The 21,872-nt window shown below is 38.7% G+C and overlaps 1 protein-coding gene across 17 annotated transcripts in view; it reads right to left on the bottom strand.

The window, feature by feature from the left end:
- The window catches only part of R3HDM2 (R3H domain containing 2), a 147,513-nt gene that overhangs the window by 70,229 nt on the left and 55,412 nt on the right, over positions 1-21,872 (bottom strand). The window contains exon 3 of one of the 17 annotated variants that reach the window (XM_063076269.1): positions 7,594-7,649. The exons of 15 other annotated variants lie outside the window; for them this stretch is intronic. The gene's annotated coding sequence lies outside the window, so the exon portion shown is untranslated. One more of the 17 variants, XM_063076273.1, reaches the window with a different exon arrangement.

Raw genomic sequence — 21,872 nt, 5'->3', positions numbered from 1 at the left:
GGAGCATGGGTGGAGGGGGGGATGGGCCCACTGGGAGAACACTAGGGCACAGCAAGGACAGCCGATCTGGCCCCCAATCAGCACAGGACCACTCAGAGAAGACTGGTCAGGAACATAGAATTGCATGGGATGAAGTTGGATGAAAAGACTCAGGCCCAGATCAGAGTTTCTATACAACCTAGGTGCACAGGGTCTTATAGGTTGATCATACCTATAAGATCAACCATTAAACCCTGAGCTGCACAAAAAGCCTTCCCTAGGGAAACAGCAGCAAAGCAGCAATTTAGTTCAACCACACAGCTCAAGTACTGATTCCCACAGGAAGTTCCTCCATTTTAGAAGTAAGCAAAGTACAAAAAATTAGTTCTGACACAGGCACACAACCAGTGCCTTGGGGCCTGAGGCATGAAGCCAGGAACCAGGCACCCCTCCCACAACCAGGCATACCACCAATGTCACAGGGCCTGCCGGCATCCCAAGGCATGGATCCAGGGATCAGACCCCCCCACACATATAACCAGGCACACTACCAGTGCCTCAGGGCCCACTGGGGGGTCTGAGGCTTCGAGCTGGGGACCAGACCCCCTCCCACAACCAGGCACACCACCAGCACCTCGGGGTCCTCTGGGGGGCCTAAGGCATGAAGCAGGGGCCCAGACCCCTTCCACAATGAGGCACACTGCCAGTGCCAAGGAGCACGACAATAACATCACCTCCTTGTGGGTGGCCCACCACAGCCACCACAGTAACCATGGCTGCTGCAAAAGTGGCTAGACACTACAACCACCACGCAGATGGTCCACCAGCCACTGGAGTGCATTGAAACAAGGAGAGTCACCAGCAGAGACCAAAGAAAAGAAGAGGATGTCTCTCTCCACAAAGCCCATTCCATAGTGACAGAAGAAGCATCTGCTCTATGATAATATTGGGGGACCTGAACACACCTCTCCGCATTGGACAGATCATCTAGGCAACAAATCAACAGAGTAACCATTACTCTTTCAGAGGGAGAGAAGAAATCTAGGGTTATCAGTGGTGGGAGGGAGAGGAGGATAGGGAAAGATTGGACAAGGGACATAAAGAATAAGGTCAATTTGTAACAATATATATATACTAGTAATATTGATTTGATCAACATATGTCAACATTGAACACCAAAAATATATATAATCAATTATGATTCAATAAAAATTTTAAAAAGGGAGTCAACTGAGGATTAAAGAATAAAGGAACAAAGAAAAAACAAATAAGATGGCAGATCAAAATGTAAACAATAACTACATTAAATGTAAGTGGTCTAAAAATTACAATTTAAGGACAGATTGTCCAAATAAATTTTAAAACATGACCCAACAATATGTTGTCTACAAGAAACTCACTTCAAATATGATGATACAGGCAGGTTAAAAGCAAAGGGATTAAATTTTCTGTATGGCACTTTAATGGTGGATATGTGACATTATAAATTTGTAAAAATCCAAAACACTGTGACCCCCTGACATCCACAATCAGTCCAGCAACAACCACTGAGCTGCTGCAGGAAGCATCCTGGGCCCCCGAGCTAGGGTGATGGGGGCCCAAGAGCTTCAGTCATGCCTCCCCTGACATCCACAACCAGCCCAGCAATGTCCACTGAGCCACCACCAGTTGTACCCTGAGCTCCTGAGCCTGGGCAGTGGGGGGTCTGAGGGCCTCAGCCATGCCCCCCTGACATCTGCAACCAGCCCTGCAACAATCACTGAGCCATCACTGGTAGCACCCCAGGCCCTCAAGCTGGGGCAGTGGGGGCCTGAGGGCCTCAGCCACACACCCACAACATCCATAACCAGCCCAGCAACAACCACCAAGCCACCGCAGAAGTGCCCTGGGCTCCTGAGCCAAGGCAGTGAGGGATCGAGGACTTCAGCCACACCTCCTGACATATGCAACCAGCCCAGCAATGACAAAGCCATCGCTGGAAGCCCCCTGGTCTACCCTGCTGGAATGAGGGTGCTGCCACAGGCCTCAATCACGTCCCCTCCCCCTCTTCCCACCTTATTTCCATCCCCTTCCCTTCTCCCCTCTCCCCACCAACTGCTCCGCAACATCTTAGAATGAGGCATGGAGCTGGGGGAAACCAAATACAGCCACAACCAGATAAGCTGCCACCATCTTCCCAGGGTCCCCCTTGGATTCCCAAGGCATGGAGCCAGAGGAAACTGAACCCAGCCACAACAAGGCAAGCTGTTGCCACTGCCCCAGGGCCCCACCGGGGTCGCGAGGCATGGAGCCAGGGAAGCCAAACCCAGCTGCAACTAGGTAATGAGTACACCAAAAACACCATTTCCACATGGGTAGCCATCATAGTCACTGCAATTGCCATAGCTGCCACAAAAGCAGCAAGTCTCTATAGCAGCAGTCACAGCCATTGTGCAAATGGCATGCCAGACTCTCAACTGCACTGGCACAAGGAGAGGCACTAGCAGAAACCAAAAAAACAACAACAAAAGAAGAGTTCCTGTCTTTACACAAAGCACACTCCAGGGTAATAGAAGCAGCATGTGATTTATGATAATAGAAGAGGACTTGATCTCACCTGTCTCAGTACTGGACAGACCATCCAGGCAACAAACCAAAAGAGGAACAGTTAATCTATCAGATAAAGAGAGCAAATCTATGGTTATTAGAGTGGGGAGGGGGAGGGACAAGGGGAGAAGAAGGGGAAGAGGGATTGGATGAGGGACATAAAGAATAAGTATGATTTCTAACAATAAATATGCTAATAAAAATAAATTAAAACAAAACAAAATCCAAAAAAACTGTGTTACACAAACAGTGCAACTTGTTGTGAACTATAGACTTCAGTTAATAATATCAATCAATATTGTTCATCACCTTATTTATCTTTTTGGTTCATCAATTTTAATACATGCACCACAACAATACAAGACATTAATAATAGGGGAAACTGCTGTGTGTATGAAGGGCAAAGGGTGGTACATGGGAATTCTGTATTTTCTGCTCAATTTTTCTGTAAAATTAAAGCTGCTCTAAGAAATAGCCTATTAATTTTTTAAATGGATAGTAAGAGATACAACATATAAACACTGACCAAAAAAAACTGTAATGATTTTCTTTTTCATTTTTTCCTTTTCTGTTAGTTACAATGAGTAGGAATTTGATAATATGAGACAAAGCATACCCCAGAGCAAAGAAAATGACTAGTGATAAAAAAAACATTAGGGCCGACTCCGTGGCGAACTCGGGAGAGTGCAGCGCTGGGAGCGCAGTGGCGCTCCCACCGTGGGTTCAGATCCTATATAGGGATGGCCAGTGCACTCACTGGCTGAGCGTGGTGCAGACGACACCAAGCCAAGGGTTGCGATCCCCTTACCGGTCACAAAAAAGAAAAAAAAAAATTACATAATGATAAATGGAACAACCTACCAAGAAGAAAACAATTCTATATATCTAACACCTAACAACATAGCTTTAAAATACACAGAGCAAAAACAGAACTAAAAAGAAAAACAGACAAATGCACAATTACAGTTGGAAATTTCAACAACCCTCTCTCAGGAATAGATAAAACCATTAGACAGAAAATAAGCAAGGATAGGGCCGGCCCGTGGCTCACTCGGTAGAGTGCGGTGCTGATAACACCAAGGCCACGGGTTCGGATCCCTATATATAGGGATGGCCGGTTTGCTCACTGGCTGAGCGTGGTGCTGACAACACCAAGCCAAGGGTTGAGATCCCCTTACCGGTCATCTTTTTTAAAAAAAAAAAGAAAAAAAGAAAAGAAGCAAGGATATAGAAAGAACTGAACACCATCATCAACCAATAGGATCTAACTGACATTTATGGAACACTCCAACCAAAAACAGAATACATATTCTTTTCAAGTGCTCATGGAGCAATCATCAAGATACACCGCATCTTGAGTCATAAAGAACCTTAACAATTTTAAAAGAATTAAAATCATATAAAGTATGTTCTCTGACCACACAGAATTAAACTAGAAATCAGTAAGAAAAATAAAACAAGAAAATCCTCAAACACTTGGAAATTAAATAATACACTTCTAAATAATCCACGGGTCAAAGAGAAAACCTCAACAGAAATTGGAAAATATTTTGAACTAAACAAAAATGTAAATATAACATACTGCAATTTGTGGGATACAAACTAAAGAAGTGCTTAGAGGGAAAAACATATGTAGCACTAAATGCTTATATTAGAAAAGCAGTGTTATCAACTGAATGTTTGTGCCCCCCGCCCCCCACAAAAATCTGTATGTTGAAGCCCTGACCCCCATGTGGCTATATTTGGAGATGGGGCCTCTAAGGAAGTAAATAAGGTTAAATGAAGTCATAAGGGTGGGGCCCTGATCCAATAAGACTAGTGTCCTTATAAGAAGAGACACCAGAAACTTCTCTCTCCCTCCACCACATTGTGCACGAAGAAGTGGTCATGAGCACACTCACATGTGCTGGAAGCTGCCTACAAGCCAAAAGAGAGGCTTCAGAATGAAACCTACCTTGCCAGTACCTGCATCTTGGACCTCTCAGCCTCCAGAACCATGAGAAATAAATTTCTGCTATTTAAGCCATCTAGTCTGTAGTATTTTTGCAATGGCAGCCCAAGCTAATACAAGTAGAAAGGTCTCATATCAATAATCTAACCTTCCACTTTGAGAAACTAAAAAAAGAACAAAATAAAGTCAAAACAATCAAAATGAAGGTAATAAGAAAAAGCATAAATCAATGGAACTGAACATAAGGGGGAAAAAAACAATGAAATCAAAAGCCAACTGGTTACTCAGTTAGTTTGAGTGTGGTGCTGATAACACCAAGGTCCAAGATTCAACCCCTGTACTGCCCAGCTACCAAAACACAAAAACAAAACAAAACAAACAAAAAAAACGGTTCTTTGAAAAGATCAATAAAACTGATAAATCTCTACCAAGACTGACTCAGTGAGTCAACAGATAAACTATGGTACATTCATACAATGAAATTCTACTCAGCAATAAAAAGGAATGGATGACTGATATGAGGGTACTTCAAAATGTTCATAGAAAAATAGAATTAAAAGACAATATGAAACACAAAGGTCAAGGGTTTGGATCCCCACATCAGCCAGCCACCAAAAAAAAAAAAAAAAGATAATATGAATTTTTCCACAAAGTTTCTGAAGTACCCTTGTATTCGACAACCTGGATGAATGTCAAAGACATTACACTGAGTAAAAGAAGCCATTCTCAAAATGTTATCTATTATGTGATTCTACTTACATGGCATTCTGGAAAAGCCAGTAAATACCTATAAATGTATTTAGAGACAATAAATACATTAGTGGTTGATAGGGTCTGAGGGTAAAGGGAAGGGACCAAATACAAGGGGTAATAGGGAACCACATGAGGTAACAGAAATATTTTGTATCTAGATTCTAGTGGTGGTTACAAGATTATATATGTTTGTCAAAATTTAGAGAACTGTTCACCTAAAAAAGGGTGTTACTCTATGTAAATTATTATTATTATTTTTTTTTCTTTTAAAAGATGACCGGTAAGGGGATCTTAACCCTTGGCTTGGTGTTGTCAGCACCATGCTCAGCCAGTGAGCGAACCAGACATCCCTATATAGGATCCAAACCTGTGGCCTTGGTGTTATCAGCACCACACTCTCCCGAGTGAGCCATGGGCCGGCCCTCTCTATGTAAATTATACTCAATAAATGAGACCTTAAAGAAGAAAAAGAAAAAGAATCATCAGGTGGGGATAAGCCATGGATGGAGTTATACATTAAAGAAGAACAGTGGAATACTGATGATTGTTGAAGGGTACATCAGGGGTTCATTTTAATTATCCTATTTACTTTATATGTTTGAAATTTTTTATTTTAAAAAAATGGCGGGGGTGGGTAGGGGGGCAGTGAGAAAAGAAGACGTGGTGTTTTGGAAGCCAAGCAAAAAAGTATTTCAAGCAGGAGAAGGTGGTATGTCAAATGAGATGAGAACTTACAACTGATTATTGGATTTAGAAACAGAAAGTAGTCATCATGAAAGCCTACCTGGAGTGGGTTTAAGAGAGAAAAAGGGGAAAAATTGGGTATAGGAAGAATAGACAACTCTTTCAAATAATTTTGCTGTAAAAAGAAAATGAGGTGGTAGCTGGGACAGAGTGGGGATCAAGAGGGATGAAACAAATTGCAATATATTTGAATGCTGATGTTCCTTCACAAAGTTACTCTTTTAAAGAATCATTTACTAAATCCATATGTAGTATGGAAAGACCTCCAGTACATATTAAGTGATAAAAACAAGTTGCATTTGCCAAAACCTTTTTGAGTATTTTCTATAATGTAGGCACTATTCTAAGCATTTCAAATGCTCTTCATTGAAATCCCATTCTTCAATAATCAAAGATAAAAATATTGTATATAAAAATTTTCACAAGCACTATTATAATAAAGAAAAATCTGGAAATAAGTTAAATAACCAACAATAGCAACATTAATAAACGATGACACATTCATATGAATAAATCTCATAGTCATTCTCATGATGTTTATAAATTTTTTAATGACAAGGGAGAATAATTATGATAGTGTACAAACATCTTAATGTGCATAACTATATATACACTACAATATTAACTGTAAGTAAATATTTATGAAAAGATCACACAATCATAAAAAAGATACTTTGTAAACAATTGGGGAAAACTGAACACCAACTGGGTATTGAATGAATAAGCTTATTGCTAATTTCATGAAGTATAATGGTATGGTGTTTATTTTTATAAAGTCCTTATTAGTTATAGGTGCATACTGAAGTATTTACAGGTGAAATGACGTGTGGGTTTACTTTAAAATATTCCAACTTTGTTTCTTTCATTTGTGTTAGCAGCATACTGCTGTCACTCTCTAATGCCAATGCCGTCTCCAGTTCCAGGAGCTCCAGCAGCAGAGGGGGTAAGTGAGGAGGTCTCTACACCGTGGCTTGTACAAACAGACTGCCTGCAATTAAACCAGTGATAAGCCCCCAGGGAAGCAATGGGGCTACAAAAACTGCTCACAAGAGTGTGCCCTTTACTAGAGGGATGAAGAACCTCATGATTACAGGTCTGGTACTGTGGCACTCTATGAAATTAGACAATATTAGAAGTCCACTGAATTGATTTGCAAACTTCCTATCTAGCATTTGATGTGAGAAATTGCTCAGGCCTTCAAAACAGATCTGCACATCCAGAGCACAGCTACTGGTGCTTTGCAGACAGCAAATGAAGGCCTATCTGGCTGGCCTTTTTGAAGACACCAATCTGTATGCTATCCATGCTAAATGTGTAACAATTATGCCAAAAGATATCGAGATAGCATGCTACATACATGGAGAACATGCTTAAGAATCCATTATGATGAGAAACATTATAATGAGAAAAAAATTCTCTTTTTCCTGTTATTGGTAGTTCTGAACATTCTATATTTTTTCCATGGGGGTCAAAAGATACCTAAGTATGGGCCAGCCTGTGGCTCATTTGGGAGAGTGTGGTTCTGATAACACCAAGGCCATGGGTTCGGATCCTTATATAGGGATGGCTGGTTAGCTTACGTGGGAGAGCGTGGTACTGACACCAAGTCAAGGGTTAAGATCCCCTTACTGGTCATCTATAAAAAGAAAAAAAAAAAAAGATATCTAAGTATATGACAAAAGTGGAAAAATAGGGAACAGAAATCAAGTATTGACAGTTTGCCATTTTCATCTGTGTGTGAATTTTTAATATACATGTGGGGAAATATAGTAATGCGAGCCAAAATTTTTCAGTGAACAAGTTTAAGTAATTCAACTTTATGACAATTATAAAGAAACCTATTCTCTATTGTTATTTATGTTTAAATTCCCATAAGAAAATTTCTGAAAAGCAAACGAAGCTTAGATGAGTGAGACTTCTCCCACATCTGGGTGACACATGAAAGTCCATCAAATATCTAAAGAACCAAAAAAGAGATGTAGTATGGTAAGCTGCTGATGATTCTGACAGGTAAAGTCTGCTTATGTAATTAATAAGACATACTCTGAATTAAGCCACAATTAAGACTAAAAACAACAACAGTATTCATTCACATCAACAGGATATAAAAGGAAGCAATAAGTAAGGTCTGTGGATGGTAAGTACTGAGGGAATATGTACTGTTTCTAAAGCACATAGCAGATGAAGAATTCATAGATAAAGAAATGTCAGCATTTCACTTTAGCAAGACTTCCGACTTCTTACTGAGAGATTTTCCTTGAAGTAAAACACCAGGATTAACAGTGATTCCTAGACCTTCTACTCACTAATCATGTCATCAGCAAATTACTCTACCTCTTCTATAAAATGAGGATAAGTCTATCTGCCTTGCAAGATACTATAAAAATTAGAAACAAATCACTGATGCAGGACCTGGCACACAGTAGGTACTTAATAAGTTGCAGTTAGTATTATTATTATCAAGTTTAACAGGAAAGAACATCTATTAGAGTCAGGAATAATATAAGAATGCTCACCATCTCTATTCAATATTGAACAAAAGGGCTTAGACAAAAGTATTAAGACACAAAAAAGAAATGAGGTATAAGAAATAGAAAGACAAGACTTTCCTAAATTTAGCCAATGTGACTGTCTACAATTTAAGAACATCTAAATATAACCATTTAGCATTCAAAAGAGTTCAGTTGAAGTGAAGATCAATGTACTAAAATTAACAGTATACCAGATCTGGCCAGTTAGTTCAGTTGGTAAGTGTGTGGTGCTAACACCAAGATCCAGAGTTCAATCCCTGTACTGGCCAGCCACCAAGCCCCCCACCCTCACCCGTCCCCCAAACAGTGTATCTAACAACAACAGAAAATGGGAACTCACACAATAACAACCATTACTATCTAGGGAAAAATCTAACACAAGGGAAATAAAAAAGATTTTCAATGAAAAAGTCATAAAATATTATTGAAAGGTATAAACCCAAACAAATGGAGTTATTGGCCATATCTCTGGCTGGGAAGACTCAATACTACAAAGAAGCCAGTTCTCCCCATGTTAAACTATGAATTCAATTCAATTCAATTCCAACAAAAATGTCAGTGGAGTTTGAATAAGATGAACAAGGTGGAGAGATCTGCCCTACTAGGTGTAGGCTTCTTATATAATAATTTAAGTCATGTGGAAATTGAGCAGGCCAATGGAAAAGAATAGAGATCCTAGAACAGACCTACACACATCCAAAAAGTTGATTAGAGAAAGTACAATTAATATCCATTAACAAATGGTTCAGGCCAACTAGTTATCCACATAGAAAAAAAAAAAATCAGAGTGCTACTCACACCACACACAAACATAAATTTCAGGTGGATTAAAGACCTACATACAGGACCGGCCTGTGGCTCACTCGGGAGAGTGCGGTGCTGATAACACCAAGGCCACGGGTTCGGATCCTATATAGGGATGTCCGGTTAGCTCACTGGCTGAGCTTGGTGCTGACAACACCAAGCCAAGGGTTAAGATCCCCTTACTGGTCATCTTTAAAAAAAAAAAAAAAACCTACATATGAAAAGCAAATTCTTAAAATTTTTAGAAGCAAATATACAAGAATCTTTATGACCTCAGCTAAAGAAGGATTTTTTGAATAAGAATCAGAAAGCACAAACCAGACCAAAAAAAAAAAAAAAATTGAAACATTGATGACTTTAGAATTGAAAACTTCTATACAATTTTTAAAATTCATAAACAGTTAAAAGATATGCTACAGATTTCAAGCTTTTTTTGGAAACAGACAGGTACTCAGTACATACAAAGAATTATAACCAAAAAGAAAAAACAAATAACTAAACAGCATGGCAAAGACTGAAAAGTAAAAACCCAAATGCCCAATAATAATAAAAGAAATTCATTTTCTGCTAGTAATTAGGAAAATACAAATTAAAACAAGTAATACCATGTCACACCCAACACCCAACAGACTGTCAAAAATATTTTTTAATTACTAAGTTTTGATAGCATGTAATGGTGTATCAGTAAATTTTTCATTTTTATTGTTGAGCTGTATATACCATTGTATAAAGCACAATTTGTTTATCTACTTACCTGCTGAGGAATATCTGGGTTGTCTCTAATTTTTAACTATTACAAATAGAACTGGTATAAAACATTCATGTACAAATTTTGATGAGGGCATATGAGTTCATTTCTCTTGGATAAATACTTAGAGGGGAAATGAATGTGTCCTATGGTAAGTGAATGTTTAAGTTTTGAAAAAAGTCAAACTGTTTCAAAGTGCTACCACCTTACATTCCTATAAGTAACGTATGAGAGTTCCAGTTGCTCTACATCCTCACCAACATTTGTTAGGGTAAAAATGCCATTCTAATAGTTGTGCAGTAGAATCTCCTTATGGTTTTAATTTGCATTTCCCTAATGAATAATATTGAACATCTTTTCATGTGGTTATTTGCCAACCCAGTATCTTCTTTGGCAAAGTGTCTGTTTACATTATCTTGTCCGTTTTTTAATTGATTTGCCTTCTTACTGATAAATTACCAGAGTTCTTCATATATTCTACATACAAGTACTTTCTAAAGTTTATATTTTCTGCCAGTCTATGGCTTGCATACTCATTTTCAACAGTGTGCTTAAAACAGAAGTTTTAAATTTTGATAAAATCAAATTTGTAATTTTTTTCTTTTATAGTTTGTGCTTTCTGAGTTCTACTTATGAAATCTTTGCCTAATCTATGATCACAATGATTTTCTCAGTTTTCTTCTAGAATTAAATTATTTTAGCCCCTATATATGCCTACTATCCATTTTGAGTTAAGTTTTTTGATGGTATGAAGCAAGTTTGGAGTTTTGATTTTAATATGGTTATCCAATTGTTTAAGGACTGTTTCTTTAAAAGTCATCTTTTTCCATTGAAATGCCCTGGCAACTGTCAAAAATCAGTTGACCATATGTATGTGAGTCTATTTCTGGATTCCCTACTTCCTCCCATTGAAATACGTTTATTTTCACACTTGCTGTAGATTGAATGTCCCCTCAAACTCACTGAAGCTTAGACCCCATTGTGACTGTTACAGGTGGGAAGTCCTATTATGGTGGTTGAAAGCTGGGGCCTCAAAGAGGTGATTAGATTGTGAGAACCATGCCCTAGTAAAAGGAATAGTAAGTTCATGGTTTCACGGTGGTCATGGGCATGGTTCTGAGGGCTTCAAAAGTAGAAGTGAAGAGTTAGCTCTCTCTTGCTCCACCATCTGCCATCTCAGTCGCTGACAGTCACCAGCAAGAACAAAGCCTCACCAGATGTGTTCCCTGGACTTTGGACTTCTCATCCTCTGAAACTGTAAGCAATAAATATTCTTTCTTTACAAATTACCCAGTTCCAGGTATTCTGTTATAAGCAATAGAAACAGATTAATACACCACCAATACCACACACCATCTTAATTACTGAACCTTTATAATAAGTCATGAAATCAGGTAGTCTAAGTCCTCCAACCTTAATCTTTGTTTTCAAACTTGTTTTGTCTGTTCTAGACTCTTTGTGCTTCCAGACACATTTTATAGTCAGCTTATAAAATGACTGGTATTGTGTTGAATCCATGAAGCAATCTGGGAAAAAATGAAATCTAACAATATTGAATTTTTGGATCCATAAACAATGTTTTGATCTGTAAGTGATGATATTGCACGTATTGTCAAACTTAGCCCTACGTTTTTCATTTTTATGCTATTTGTAAATGGTATGTTTTATCAATTTCAATTTCAGATTGCTCTTGCTAGCATACAAACATAAAATTGATTTTTAATATACTAACTTTGAATCTTGCAACCTTCCTAAACTTAATTTTTCTAGTTTTATAGATTCCATATGATTTTCTACATACATAATGCTGTCCCCTCAAATGGGAAAACTTTCCCCTTCCTCCTCTCTTAGTGTACTGACCAGAATAGTACCATGTTGAAAGGGGTAAGAGCAAACATCCATGCCTTTTTCTTGTTCTTAGAGACAAAGAATTCAATATTTCACCATTAAGTATGACATTAGCTATAGGGTTTTCATAAATGCCCTCTATCAGATTGAAGAAGTTTCCTTCTAATTTGTTCAGTTTTTAACATGAGTGGAAACTGAATTTTGTCAAATACTTTTTCTGCTTCTATTGAGATAATCATATATTTTTCAGTCTGTTACTAGTAAATTACATTGGTTGAATTTTGGATGTTAATCCAACCTTGAATTCCTGGAATAAATCCTAATTGGTCATGATCTACTGTCCTTTTTATATATAATTGGCTTCAATTTACTAAAACTTTGTGTATTTGAGTTCTCCAGAGAGACAGAATAGGATATGTATGTAAATTCATGAGAGGGGACTCATTAGGGGAATTGGCTCATGTGATTGTGTAGGCTGAGGAGTCCCATGATAGGCCGTCTGCAAACTGGATGCTAGTAGTGTGGCTCAGTCCAAGTCTGGAAGCCTCAGAACCAGGGAAGCCAATGCTGTGATTCTCAGTCTAAGGCCAAAGGCCTGAGAGCTGGAGTGCAGCTAGTCTAAGTCCTGGAACCCAAAGGCTGAAGTTCGGATGTCCACGAACAGGAGAGAAGAGTGTATCCCAGCCCCAGCAGAAACAGACAGAGAGATTCACCTTTGCCTCCATTTTTGTTCTCTACAGGCCCTCAGTGGATTGGATAGTGCCCACCTATATTGAGAGAAGGTCTTTCCCACACAGTCCACTCAGGCTTACATGCTAAACTCTTACGGAAACACCTGCATAGACACACCCAAAAATAATGTCTTACCAGGTTTTTATATATTCCTCAATAGGCTGGCTGGTTAGCGAGCAGCCTTATAGCCCCAAGGTCACAGGTTCATATCCCCATACCAGCCAGCTGCCAAAAAAAAAAAAAGATTCCTCTATATACTCCTAAATCTAGTCAGGTTAACATCTACGTTTCACCATCACAACTTGTTAAGGATTTTTGTATCTATGTTCACAAGAGATCTTGGTCTGCAGTCTTCTTATGTCTTTGTCTGGTTTTGGAATCAGGGTAAACTTGGGCTCATAAAGTAAGTTGGAAAGTGTTCCCTCCTCTTCTATGTTCTTCAAAAGTTTGTGTACATCCAAACTATATAAGGAACTCAATAGGGGGGGGAAATCCAATTAAAAATGGGCATTTTTAATAGACATTTTTCAAAAGACATACAAATGTCCAACAGGTATATGAAAAAATGCTCAGCATCACTAATCACCAGGGAGATGCAAATCAAAACCACGACGAGATATCACCTCAGCCCAGCCAGAATGCCTATTATCAAAAGACAAAAGATAACATGTTGGTGAAGAGTGGAGAAAAGGGAACCCTTATACATTGTTGGTGGAAATGTAAATTAGTACAGCTACTATGGAAAACAGTATGGAAATTCTTCAAAAAATTAAAAATGGAGTGATGATATGATCCAGCAATCCCACTACTGGATATATATCCAAAGTAAATGAAATCAGGATGCTGAAGAGATATCTGCACTCCCATGTTTATTGCAGCACTATTCACAATAGCCAAGATATGGAATCAATTAAGGTGTCCCTCAAAGGACAAACAGATAAAGAAAATGTGGAATATATACACAATGGCATACTATTCAGCCATAATAAATAAAATCCTGTCACTTGCAACAACATGGATGAACCTGGAGGACATGATGTTAAGTGAACTAAGCCAGACACTGAAAGACAAATACCGCACGTTCTCACTCATATGGGCAATCTAAAAAAGTTGATCTCATAGAAGCAGTGAATAGAATAGTGGGTATCAGAGGGTGGGGACAGTAACAGAAAAGGAGTGTTGGGGAGAAGATCAAGGGGTACAAAATTACAATTAGGAAGAATAAGTTCCGGTGTTCTGTTGCATAGTAGGGTGAATACAGTCAACAATAAGATACTGTATATCTCAAAATAGCTAGAAGAGAGGATATTGGATATTCCTGCCATAAAGAAATGATAAATGTTTGAGGTGATGGATATGCTAATTACCCTATTTGATCATTATGCAATGTATATATGTATTGAAACATCACACTGTATTCCCATAAATATGTACAATTAGTCTCAATTAAAAAGAACATACAAATAAGTTAGTTTGAGGGCCGGCCCGTGGCTCACTTGGGAGAGTGTGGTGCTGATAATACCAAGGCCACGGGTTTGGATCCCTATATAGGGATAGCCGGTTAGCTCACTTGGGAGAGCATGGTGCTGACAACACCAAGTCAAGGGTTAAGATCCCCTCACTGGTCATCTTTTTTAAAAAAAACAAAAAACAAAACAAAAAAACAAATAAGTTAGTTTGTGTAGAAATGGTATTTCCTCCTTAAATTGTTGGTAGACTCCAGCTGTGAAGCCATCTGAGCCTGAGGGAAAGTTTTTAAACTATAATTTCTCTAAGAGATATGGGCCTATTCCAGTTATCCATTTGTTTGTCATTGAGTTTTAGCAGTTTGTGTCTTTCAAGGAATTTGTCCATTAAATATAAATTGACACATTTACCGGCATAGAATGATTCATGATATTCCTTTATTATCTTTTTACACCTGAAGAATCATCAGCGAGTTCTCTGGATGAAAGTTTATCAATTTTGTTAATTTTTTTTAAAGAACCAGCTTTTGGTTTCATCAGTTTTCTCTATTGTTTTTCTGCTTTTTAGTTCATTGATTTTTGCTTTGGTCTTTACAATTTCCTTTCCTCTGCTTACTTTGAGTTTAATTTAATTTCTTAAGGTGGAAGCATAGGTCAATGATTGGAGATCTTACTACTTCCTTATATAATATTATAAATTTCCCTTTAAGTCCTGAATTAATAGCATCCCACAAATTTTGCTATGTTGTGTTTTCATTTTCATTCTGTTAAAAACATTTTCTAATTTCCCTTATTACTTCTTTATTGACTAATATCTAATTCAGAGTGTGTTTAAATTTACAAATATTTGGGGATTTTCCATATATTTTTCTGTCACAGATTTTTAATTTAATCCCTTTATGATAAAACAACACACTTTGTATAACTTAAATTTATTGAAACTTCTTTTATGGCTCAGAATATGGTCTATCTTAATGAACACTAGAAAAAAATTGTGGGAGCTGGCCAGTTAACTCAGTTGGTTAGAGCTCAGTGTTGTAACACCAAGGTCAATGGTTTGAATACCCGTACAGGACAGCTACCAAAAAAAGAAGGTATCATGCTGTTGTTAGAGTGGTCTGTAAATATCAACTAGGCCAAGTTAATTACTGACTTTTTTTTACTTTTTCTATCTATTATTGAGAGAAACGGTGTTGGAATATCCAACTATACTGGTAGATTCTCTGCTTCTTTCAGTTCTTTTACTTTTTGCTTCATGGTTTTTTTTGTTTGGTTTGGTAAGGGGATCTGAACCCTTGACCTTGGTGTTATCAGCACCACGCTCTCCCAGTTGGCTAATGAACCAGCCCTCTTTTTGCTTTACTTTTTTTTTTTTTTGGGGGGGGGGGGTCTTTTTCCTGACCGGTACTCAGCCAGTGAGCACAGCGGCCATTCCTATATAAGATCCGAACCCGCGGCGGGAGCATCGCTGCGCTCCCAGCGCCGCACTCTCCCGAGTGCGCCACGGGGTCAGCCCTGCTTCACATATTTTGAAGCTGTTAGTTAGTACATAAACATTTATGATCATTAGGTCCTCTTGAGCACTGACCCCTTTTTCTTCATGAAATAAGCCTCTAAATTCATGGCAGTATTCTCTGCTCTGAAATCTACTTTGTCCGATATTAATACAGTAATTCCTGCTTTCTTCTGATGAAAGTGTTTTCATGGTGTATCTTCTTTAATCCTTCTAGCCTGTCTTTACATATATTTAGGGCAGGTTTCTTACAGACAGCTGAGCCTTTCTTTTAAATGCAATCTGATAATTTCCATCTATTAATTGCGGTGTGTAGATTATTTATACTTAATGTGATTATTGATATGGTTGGATTTAAACTGATCATCTTGCTATTTGTTTTCTATTTGTCCAATATGTATATTTTCCCTTTTTCAGACATCTTTTAGATTAATTAATCATTTTTATGATTCAATGTTATCTCCTTTATTGACTTATTAGCTACATCTCTTTGTGTTTTTTTTAAGTAGTTTCTTTAGGGTTTATAGTATATACTTTTAACTTACCATAATTTACCTTCAGATAATAATACTATTTCATATACAAACATGTTGTAAGAACCTTAGAACAGTACTATATATTTTTATTTCACCTCTCCCAACCTTTTGGGCAACTTCTGTCATCCATTTTATTTCTACACGTTATAAACCTCACAATATAGTTTTACTATTTTTGTTTTAAACAATTATTTTTAGAGTAACTTTTTTCAAATAAAAGAATTCTGTGGAGAAAATATAAAAATTTTATCCACAGATTTCTGATTCTCTTCATTCTTCTATATAGACCTAAATTTCTATCCGGTATACTTTTTGCCTGTCTTTAACTTGTGGTGGTCTGATGGTAATGAATTCTATCAGTTCTTGTATGATTTTAAAAGGCTTTATTTCATCTATATTTTTAATTGTGATATAATTCATATACCATACAATTCATCCATTTAAAGTGCACAATTCAATGGCTTCTAGTATATTCAGAGTTATGCTAACATCACCAAAATCAATTTTCGAATATTTTCATCATCTGAAAAGGGAACCTTATACTCATTAGAAATAATTCCTAGGGCTGGCCCGTGGCTCACTTGGGAGAGCGTGGTGCTGACAATACCAAGTCAAGGGTTACGATAATTCCTCACTTTCTCTCAATTCCTAGACCTAAGCAACCCAAAGCCCAAAGCACTAGTGTACTTTCTGCCTCTAGAGATTTGCCCATTCTGGGCAGCTTACTTTTCAATTTTTGAAAGGTATTTTCCCTACATATAGAATTTTAAGTTAACAGATTTTTTCATTTGGTACTTTAACATTACCACTCCACCATCTTTTGGCTTGCAATGATTCTGATAACAACTTTGCTGTAATTCTTACCTTGTATATTAGTTTGCTAGGGCTGCAAAACAAAATAGTACCAATCGGGCAGCTTTAACAACAGATAATTTGTTTTCTCACAGTTCTGAAAGCTAGAAGTCCAAGATTAAGGTGTTGGCAAATCTGGTTTCTCCTGAGGCCTCTGTCCTTGACTTCCAGATGGCCACCTTCTTGCTGTGTCCTCACATCATCTCCCCTCTGTGCATGCATCCCCACACCCCTGGTGTCCCTTTGTGTCTTAATTTCCTCTTCTTATAAGGAAATAGTCAGATTGGATTAGGGCCCACCTTAACCACCTCATTTTAACTTAATCACCTCTTTAAAGGCCCTATCTTCAAATACAGTCATATTCTGAGGCAATGGGGGTTGGGATTTCAACATATGAATTTTGGGGTGATACAATTTAACCTGTAATACCTTGGTTCCTCTGTATATAATGGGTTTTTTCCTCTGTCTGCTTTTGAGATTTTCTCTTTATCACTAATTTTAAGCAATTTGACTAAGATGTGCCTTGGATCCAAACAGCTTAAAGAACCCCAATAAGAAAAATCACGAAGAAAGCTACCAAGACACATCATAACCAAATTGCTTAAGATCAGTGATGAAGAGTAAATCTTAAGTGAGCTTTTTGAATGTGTAGGTTTATAGTTTTCATTAAATTTTTAAAAATTTCCGCCATTATTTCTTCAAATATGTGTCCCAATGCTGACACTCTGCTGATTTATATTTTCAATATTTTTTCTATGTTTCATTTTGGATAAATTTATTTTGCTATGTATTTGAGTTCACTTATCTCTTCTGAAGTGCCTACATGCTGTTAATCCTGGGCACTGTATTTTTCATCTCAGACACTGTAGTTTTCATTTCTAGAAATTTGATTTTGGGGGCCGGCCCGTGGCTCACTCGGGAGAGTGTGGTGCTGAGAACACCAAGGCCCCGGGTTCGGATCCCATATACGGATGGCCGGTTCGCTCACTGGCTGAGCGTGGTGCTCACAACACCAAGTCAAGGGTTAAGATCCCCTTACCGGTCATCACAAAAAAAAAAAAAGAAATTTGATTTTGGTGATTTTTATATTCTTCTTGTCTCTACTTAACACACTCAGTCTTTCCTCTAGCTCCTTGAACATACAGAATAGTTATAACTGTTACAGTGTCCTTGTTTACTAATTCTATCATGTGTCATTTCTAAGTCTATTTCTATTGATTGGTTTTTCTCCTCATTATGAACTGTATTCTCTGATTCTTTGAATGCCTGATAATTTGTAATTGGATGCTAAATGTAAATTTTACATTGTTGACTGCCAGAGTTTTAAAATATTCCTTGAACTAATTTTGGGCTTTGTTTTGTGGCTCAGTGACTTAGAACATTTGATCCTTTTGAGGCTTGCTTTTATCTTTGTTAGGCTATTTCAAGACAGCCTTTAGACGGGCTAATTTGGTATCATTACTGAGGCAATCCCCCTCTAAGGACTCTACTCAATGTCCCAGGTGTCAGAGGTGTTTCTACTCTAATGGAAACACATAATACTCATGGCTGTGTATTCCATGGACTGTTCTTACTAATCCTTTTCAGTAAGTCTTTCTCTAGCCTTGGGTAGTTTCCTCACACCCATGAACTGATTAGTACTCAACTAAAGAGTCTAAGATAGTAATGTCCAAAAGCACTTTTTATGATAGAATTGTGGCTATTGAGCACCAAAATTGTGCTTAGTGCAACAACTGAGGAACTCAAATTTTATTTAAATATCTACATGTGCCTGGCTACTGTAGTGGACAGTGAAGGTTTAGGGGAACCCTCTGCAGATCTCTGGAGCTCTTTCTTGTGAAGCTCTCTCCTCTCAAATACTCTGCCCCACAAATTCTAGCTGCTTTTGCTTCTCCAAACTCTTACCTCTGTCTCCTCAATTCATAGAAACTGCCAGATCTGTTTAGGTATCCCTCCCTATCCTAATTTCAGCCTGGAAATTTTCTTCAGGCTGAAAGGTGGGAAAATTATACAGCTCAACTTGTTAGTTTTCCTTCTCTCAGGGATCAGTGTTCTGTGCTGCTCTTTGTCAAACGTCTGAAAAGTTTTTTCATATATTTTGTCCAGTTGTTTAAGGTAGGGGCATAAATCAACCTGTTACTCAGTCATTACCAGAACTATAAGTTCCCTTCCATTGGGTTTTAAACTTTCAATATTAAATTTTTTAATTTCTAAAATTATCTAATTATTTTACAAACCATCCTGTCTTGCTTTATTCTCCCATTTCTTACTTATGGTTTTTATTTACTCTTCTATTTCATTAAATATATTTATTTTATGTTTTACATCAATAGTTCCAATACCTGAAGTTTCTGTTGGTCATATATGTTGGCAATCTATCTTTAAAAATTCCTTGAGGCAAAGGCTGAGGCATTCTCCTCCACCAGGGATTTGCTTCTCTCAGGTACCTGGGTAAAAACTCAATTTACATATATTTAACTTTTTAAGCAGAAAACAAATTTGCATGGTTCAAAAAAATTTAAACTAGTTCCCTTACCCATCCTCTAAGAAGGGCCTGAGAATTCAACTAGCACAGTGTATAATAAAGAATTTAACCTTGTCCAAGTTAAAAGTTAAGCCTGGCCTTTGCCCTTAACCATTGGGAAGTAATCTTAAACCCTTGGAATATCCTCTTGATAAACGTCTATTTACTGGGGGCTTTGAGCCATGCCAGATAGTCTAACAATGTGATTTATGGTGGGGACTTCCAGTCACACAGTATCAGCTTGACCTTAGGAACAGCTGGAGACTGAGGCCAGTCATTTGGGTAGTTAACCATATCTATGTGATGGAGTCCCAATAAAAATTCTGGACACTAAGGCCCAGGTAAGCTTCCCTGGTTGGCAATTCTCCATGTTTATTATCACACACTGTTGACTGGAGGAGTCCATGACTCCACTGGGAGAGGAAACTGGAAGTTCAGCATTTGGAGCCCTCCTGGACTCTGCCCATATGTCTCTTCCCTTGGCTGATTTTAATCTGTATCCTTTCACTGTAATAAACTATAATTGTAAGTATAATAGTTTTAGTTCTGTGAGTCCTTCTAGTGAATTATCAAACTCGAGGGTGGTCTTGGGGACCCCTGAGCTCTGCAGTTGGTGCTGGAAGTGAGGGTGAACTTGGGGACTGACTGTTCCCTGACTTTGCGCATGGTCAGCAGGGCCAGGGCTGAGAATTTGTCTATTATGGTTAGGGTGGTGCTAAGAAAGCAGCACAAGTGGTCAGGATATTGATTTACAATCTCCTAATTCTAATCCAGAAGGATTAGGCAAATAAGTAACCTCAAGTAGTTTTCCCTCTAGCCTTCACTCAGGAACTTTCTTGTTGCTCACCCCCATTCTCCCATTCTCTACTCCTTATCCCTACCCCATCAAGTGATCTCAAAAGTATCAGGAAAATGAAAAATAGCTCCACCTCTTAAAAGGTCAGGGACTCTAGTTCTAAATTAAGATCTCAAGTGAAAAGTGTCATGGGGATTTAGAAAATGCTAGGTTACCAGATAAGTGATTCCAATTCTGAAAGTCATCTAAAAGACTTTCACAGAAAACTGATGTGGAGGGGAAGAGGCGAGACCTACGGAGTTCATAAATGTGGGAGAAGCTGCAATGAAAGAAAGAAAGAACCACTCTGATGGTTTCAAGCCCAACCACTTCAAGCCTGGCCCTGGTGAGCACATGAGCAAGAGCTGGCAAAAAGCTGCAGCTTTGCCCTTCGTATGAAGATGCCTGATGGCTGCAGGGGAGAAGAGGGCCTTCGTGGCCCCCAGGCCAGTCAGACCACTAACAGGGTTCCCATGGACCCACACAGGAGCAAGGGGCCACAGACAACTGAAAAAAGGAGCCACTCAGAGGCCGGCGAGTCATCACAAGGGACTAGCACATGGCCTGTCCTATGGGAAGTGTTTAGAGTGCGGGTGGTGGGGGAGGTGAGCCCACCAGGGAACATTGGGGCACAACAAGGACAGCTAATCTGTCCCCCAATCAGCACAGGATCACTCAGTTGAGACTGGTCAGGAAAATAGAACTGCAGGGGGTGCAATTTGCTGAAAAGACTCAGGCCAAGACCAGTTTCCATACAACCCAGGTGTATCAGACCTCACAAGACCCAGAAGTGTTTACAAGATCAACAATTAAAACCTGAGCTGCACAAAAAGCCTTCCTCAGACAATCAGCAACAAAGCAGCAATTTAGCTCAAGCACAGGGCTCATGTGCTGGTCCCCACAGGAAGTTCCCCCATTTTAGAAGTAAGCAAACAAATTAGTTCCAATACAGAGTTTAAGTGGTGGGAACAGCGAATAATCCAACACAGAACTTAAAGAAAAAACAAAATACCCACAGATCAGAGACAAAATTTTGATATTAACCAGTAAAGGTCTAACACCACCAAAGAATACCTATAAAACACAGAAGGCCTGGAAGCCCCCTGGGCTCCCAAGCCAGGGTGGAAAGAGGGCTGAGAGCTTCAGACACTCACCCTCCCCGCCCACGACATCTGCATCCAGCTCAGCAACAACCACCAGATTGTCAATGGAAGCAACCTAAGCTCCCAAGCCATGGTGGAGGGGAGCCTAGGGCCTCAGCCACCTCCCCCTGACACAAACATCCAGCCCAACCATGACTGAGCTGCCACTGGAAGACCCCTGAACTCCTCTGCCATAATGAGGGGGGTGCCATGGGCCTTGATCATGCCCCCCCACACTCTTCCTCATCCTCCCACCCTATCTTTCTCCCCCTTTCTCTCTCCCTCTCAACCCCAACTGCTCTGCATCAACATCTTAGAATGTAAAAAA

This window comes from Cynocephalus volans, chromosome 12, assembly GCF_027409185.1.
Source record: "Cynocephalus volans isolate mCynVol1 chromosome 12, mCynVol1.pri, whole genome shotgun sequence".
Classification (NCBI taxonomy): Eukaryota; Metazoa; Chordata; class Mammalia; order Dermoptera; family Cynocephalidae; genus Cynocephalus; species Cynocephalus volans.
This window is presented reverse-complemented; position numbering and strand designations above follow the sequence as displayed.